General features: G+C 37.2%; 1 protein-coding gene across 2 annotated transcripts in view; it reads right to left on the bottom strand.

Annotated features, from left to right (window-relative positions):
- Positions 1 to 5,955, bottom strand: part of LOC106880564 (adhesion G protein-coupled receptor L2) — a 472,327-nt gene that overhangs the window by 411,847 nt on the left and 54,525 nt on the right. The window contains exon 2 of one of the 2 annotated variants that reach the window (XM_052970092.1): positions 2,219 to 2,245. The exons of the other annotated variant lie outside the window; for it this stretch is intronic. The gene's annotated coding sequence lies outside the window, so the exon portion shown is untranslated. The remainder of the gene's footprint in view (positions 1 to 2,218; positions 2,246 to 5,955) is intronic. 2 annotated transcript variants of the gene reach the window in all.

Genomic DNA, 5,955 nt, shown 5'->3' with positions numbered 1-5,955 from the left:
GAGAGAGAGAGAGAGAGTAGAAGAGGGAGCTAGAGAGTAGGAGAAAGAGAGCGAGAGAGAGAGTAGGGGAGAGAGGGAGTGTAGGATAGAGAGAGGGAGTAGAAGAGAGAGAGAGAGAGAGAGAGAGAGAGTAGCAGTGAGAGAGAGAGAGAGAGAGAGCAGGAGAGAGTAGGACACTGAGAGAGAGAAAAGAGAGCGGGTAAGAGAGAGAGAAAAAGTAGAAGAGAGAGTAAGTGAGAGAGAAAGTAGGCAAGAGGGAGTAGGAGAAAGAGTAGAAGTGAGAGAGAGAGAGAGCAGGGGAGAGAGGGTAAGAGAGGGTAAGAGAGGGTAGCAGTAAGAGAGAGTAGCAGTGAGAGAGAGAGAAAGTGAGCAGGAGAGAGAGGGAGTAGGAGAGAGTAGGAGAGAGAAAGAGAGAGAGAGATAGCTAGACTGATTGACAAACATGCGCAAACACAGACAGTGAGATAGACAATATGTTGGGGAAGGTGCGGTTAGTTAGAACACATTTCACAAAAAAACGCTTATTGTCAGCATATGGTTTCACTGATAAATCCACTACAACATCTAGTTTATAGATAGACATATGTACAACACACACAGTCACGAAGTTCAGTAGAAGCTTTGAAGGATTCTTAAGAAGAAAAAAAAAATTGGCGCTCAAATCTAAACGCTCGAATTCGTACCAAAATGGAGTGAGTTGGGACATGTTAATTGGTATGTTTAAGGACAACAGTAACTATAGGACAGTCTAAGTCTGAGAGTTATAATGGCTTAGTTTTAATTTCCAATTCAATGGTGTATTTTATTACGAATTTTCAATTAGACATCATTGTTCTTTGAGATTTTAGGTAAAGTTTTTAGGTAAAGGTTACCTTTTTGAGTCATACCGACTCATAAGGGTCGGTTTCCAGGTTTCCATGGCGTATAAATCTCCCACCTGGATGGGACGCCGGTCCGTCGCAGAATTACTCATTTTTGCCAGCTGAGTGGACTGGAGCAACATGAAATGAAGTATTTTGTTCAAGAACACAATACATTGCCCGGTCCAGAAATAGAAACCACAATCTTACAATCATGAGCCCAATACTCTAACCACTAAGCCACGCGCCTCCATAGATAAAGTTTATGGGTTCAAAGCAAGCCCTTATATTTATCCTGGTTTGTTGGCCAATAGATCATCAGAAATCTATTGGCCACCTTATCTTCTCACTGTTGTACATATATAAGTATAATTATTCTTATTCATGTGGGCGTATTTTAACATCATCTAATATTGTGAATTTGAGAAGTACAAAATCTTTGCTCGGAGTACGTTTTAAGATCTTGCTTCTAGCCTCTTTATCTTCGCAACAGCATAATAGTGTACCTTTTTCCTTACCTGAAAAATATGCAAGAATATATATAGTCCCCTAGTCCTGCATTTGAAGAGTCTTCATACTCTTTGTTCTCATGTTTCTTAAGAAAACGCCGCCACCAATCTTTGGTTTTCTAATCAAAACTACGCTATCATCACAGGCTAAATCGACTCGCATATTCAAATGCGAAACGCCCAACATCTTTTCGTGTTTAGGTGCTGCTATATGAACCACTTTACTGGTGATAGTAGGTTAGTTGATAATTGTTTCAAGTAGCTCCTTTCAACATCTACTTATTGCTCATGCAGTTAGGATCTCAACATATGTAGTGCGCACAACATAAACTGGAACGCAAATTATCTGCTGCCCCATTCCGATAATTTTCAATTAAACAATCAACACTCAAGAACGTTCATTGCTAGGTATAGGCTTCACCAAATAAACAGAATATTTCCATAAATTAAAAGTTTGCTTTAGGATATGAAAAATACAGAAATTTTTCTGTGCGTTTGAAAGCCTTCTGCACCGATTTGATGTCAAAAGGTTTGATTGAAAGGATCTCACAAGATAGCAGAATCGTCCTCACGAGGTCCTTTGTTTCTGCTGCAGTAGCTACCAAACACAAAACTACATCCTTTCTTATGTCTTCGAGGAAGCCAACAAATGTAAGACACAGGCTGAAATGACAGACAGTTATGAAGAGAACCACCAATAACTATTGTAAAGGAAGGCTAAAAGTTAAGCAAAACAATGAGGCTACAGAATGCCATGCTCAAGCGATAGAAAGAAAAAACCCCAACAGGGTAAATAGAATACTGTTAATACAAAAGCAAATGTAAGCCGAAACAAAATACTGTACATACCCAAAGTGTACTGAGCTGTACTCGTTACTGCAGTTGAAGTACGCCAAAGAAATAAAAACAAAGAAAAAACAACTGAATAATAATAATAATAATAATAATAATGATGCTGATAATAATAATAATAATAATAATGATAATAATGATAATGATAATAAATATAACAACAACAACAACAACAACAACAACAACAACAATAATAATAATAATAATAATAATAATAATAATAATAATAATAATAATGATAATAATAATATTGGTTTCAAATTTTTCCACAAGGGCACGAATTTTGGGGGAGGATATGAGTCGATTACATCGACCCCAGCGTTCAACTGGTACTTATTTTATTGACCCCAAAAGGATGAAAGGCAAAGTTGACCTCAGCGGAATTTGAATAACTACAACAACAACAACAATAACAATAATGATAATAATAATAACTGCAACAGTAGCAGCCACAACAATGGTGTTTTCTTTTTAGTGGGGCATCAGAATCCAAAACTCTGGCATTAAAACAAGAGCAAAGCGCAAAACAGTGGGAACTTAGATTAAGTAAAAGAAATGCGCAATCAAATAAAACTACAAATAATAAATGAATGTCAACAAGAAAAGATCCCTAATATGGACAAATCTGTGGTTACCTCGACATACCACGCACAATGTCTCAGATTACTCAGACATTTTAAAAGCACGAATACTCTCTCCCAGTTTCTTGCCAACTGTTTATGATCACATAATCAGAATAGGCCCATTTAACCTCATCAATCTCGTCAATCTCGTCGCCTTTAATAAAAACATACTAGAAGGCAGTGAATGCCTCCATTTTCAGCCTCACTTTTCTCTGAAGTGGAATTTGGGGTTGATGAGATAAGGGTAATAGAAGAGATAGAGTTTGTTTCAATTGTCTCGTTGAGTCAAATTATTAGGAAGGTTTTAGTATTTGGCAGCTGTGTGTATCTGTTGGTGAGGCAGATAAAAGTTATCATTAAGTCCATACGGACGGACGGCTCTGACTGATTGCATCAAGGACGGTTTTCGTCGCAGACACGCCCACATAATCAAGCTTTATAATGCATTTAAAGGTTACAAATATGTTTTGCCTTTTGCATCTCGGTAGAATGTGCAAGGGAAAGCATTTCTGTATATTGTTCATAATTCACGACCTGAATGTCTCCTAAGGAAAAGCTGCGTCGAACAATAAAATACAAGCACTTCATTAAAAGGAAATAATAAACACACGAAAAAACGCTCTCATCCTTCATCAAAAAGAAAAAAAAAAGAAACAAAAAAGCAATAACAAACGAACAAGAAACAGAACAGCAAATCTAGTCGAAGCAGCATCAACAACAATGGGAAGCTGGATAAATTGTAAAATGTCGACAACTGAGGTGTTTACGTGTTAAGATATTGTTAAACCCAAGGCGCCATTTGATCTACAGATACAAGAAGGCCTCTTGCTTCTCTGAGGACTTGTTTATTCTTTGTATGTAAACCTTGGGGTTAGATAAGAGACTGGTGAGCACTGGCAGTGTTGGTGAAGTGTTATAAATGTATGGTTGGAGAAGTGCGTGGGAGAATTAGAATTTGATGGGTGTATAAAAATAATGTTTCTAACAAGAGACAGAAAGATAAGAGAATTGGGATGGCAATAATGATAATAATAATAATAATAATAATAATAATAATAATAATAATAAGAATAGTTGATGATGAAGATTATGAGGATGATGGTGGTGGTAGTAGTAGTAGTAATAATAAAAATAATAATGATACTGGTAGTGGTACTGGTGGTGGTGGTGGTGGTGGTGGTAGTGGTGGTGGTGGTGGTGGTGGTGGTGGTATGTGTTGGACGAGAATAGGGGAGTTATATTTATTCGTCGTTTTGTTTATTTTAGTGAGGTCATTTTGCTGTCTAGCTTAATTATAAAGAGGAAAGATAGTAAATAGACTGCTAGATAGATAATCAACTTAAATAGACCAATAGAGAAAGAACAAACTCGACAATGATAGATGAACAGGAACATTTCCACACACACACACACACACACACACACACAAACAAACAAAGAGAAAGATAGATAAGTAGATAGAGCAAACGGGAGATAGATAGATAGATAGATAGATAGATAGATAGATAGATAGAGAGAGAGAGAGAGAGAGAAGAGAAACTATACATAGTTGATTATGTAGCTTATAAACTCGTATTTATAAATGAAGCTTACCTTCGATAAATTCGGGATCGATAAAATAATGTCCCCAACCAAGAGCTGGGGTCAATTTAAGCGACTAACAACCTCCCGCTGAAATTAATGGCCTTGTGCCATAATTTATATTTTATCTTTTACTTGTTTCAGGTATTTGACTATGGCCATGCTTGGGCACCACCTTGAAGGGTTTTAGTCGAAGAAGTCGACCCCAGGACTTATTTCTTTTAATGTCTAGTACTTATTCTATCGGTCTCCTTTTGCTGAACCGGCACGCTACGGGGACGTAAACGCACCAACACCGGTTGTCAAGCATTGTTGGGGGACAAACACAGACAGAAACACACACACACGTATGTGTGTGTGTGTGTGTGTGTGTGTGTGTGTGTGTACAACAGGTTTCTTTCAGTTTCCATCCACCAAATCCACTCACAAAGACTTGGTCAGCCCGGGCCTATAGTAGAGGACGTTTGTTCAAGGTGCTACGCAGTGTGACTGAACCTGGAACCATTTGGTTCCGAGTTCCAAGCTTTTTACCACATATCCACACTTGCGCCTGTGGAAACCATTATTTTAATTCGCATCAGTAAACAAAATCTCAACTGAAAACGTTTTATTAAAACAAGACTACATAAATGTTGGGTTTATTTTAGATATCATCTGTTCCATCAAACCTCTTATTTTCGTATCTCTTATGCATTCTGGTTTCGTCGATAATGAATTGTAATCTGGAATTCAGTTTCCAGAAATTCATTTGTTTCTTCAATGGTTTTAGTTTTTTGAGATTCTGTTTTCTGCGGTTTAGCATAACCACCATCATGAAATTAGCGAGGTACTTGTATATCCCGATGGATATCCACTTTGTAACATGTTAAATTAATTTTTGACAACATCAACTCTTTCATCTTCAAGCTGAGTGGCTTTTATGAAGACTTTTTGTTTCTTCGAGATGTTTAATCAAATGTGTTATGGCACTTAAACTAAAAGGATTATTATGAAAGCTATGGTGGCTCTTATAGCCATAAATTGTTGCTGTGACATTGTGTGTTACGTTTAAGATAATAAAATTTAAGTTACCCCCTCAGTTTTGTATTCAAAACTATATTAACCTCTACAAGAAATTAATAAAAGCCATACATGTAATCAAACTCGTACGCCCACACTACACATACCTACACACGAATACGTACATAAACACACATATACATACACACTGTTTTATACTCATATAAACGCTTAGTATACGCTAGAACATAAATGATTAAAAACACTGCAGTTATTTTGTTCATCTTGTTCCTCGTGTGTGTGTGTGTGTGTGTGTGTGTGTGTGTGTGTGTGTACGTGTGTGTGTATGCTTATTTACGTACACGTACGCCCACACATATGACTTTTTCAATTACTACCGGTTACAAGACCGTTCTATACAACGTTCCACACATTATGGTCACTTAAGTATAAACGTGACGAATATTTGAATGACTGCTGGATGTGTGATTGCATAAAACACACACACACACACACACACACGCACGCACA

The sequence above is a fragment of the Octopus bimaculoides genome, chromosome 8, assembly GCF_001194135.2.
Source record: "Octopus bimaculoides isolate UCB-OBI-ISO-001 chromosome 8, ASM119413v2, whole genome shotgun sequence".
In the NCBI taxonomy this organism is placed as follows: domain Eukaryota; kingdom Metazoa; phylum Mollusca; class Cephalopoda; order Octopoda; family Octopodidae; genus Octopus; species Octopus bimaculoides.
Note: the sequence above shows the minus strand (reverse complement) of the source record. Positions and strands in the feature narration are given on the sequence as shown.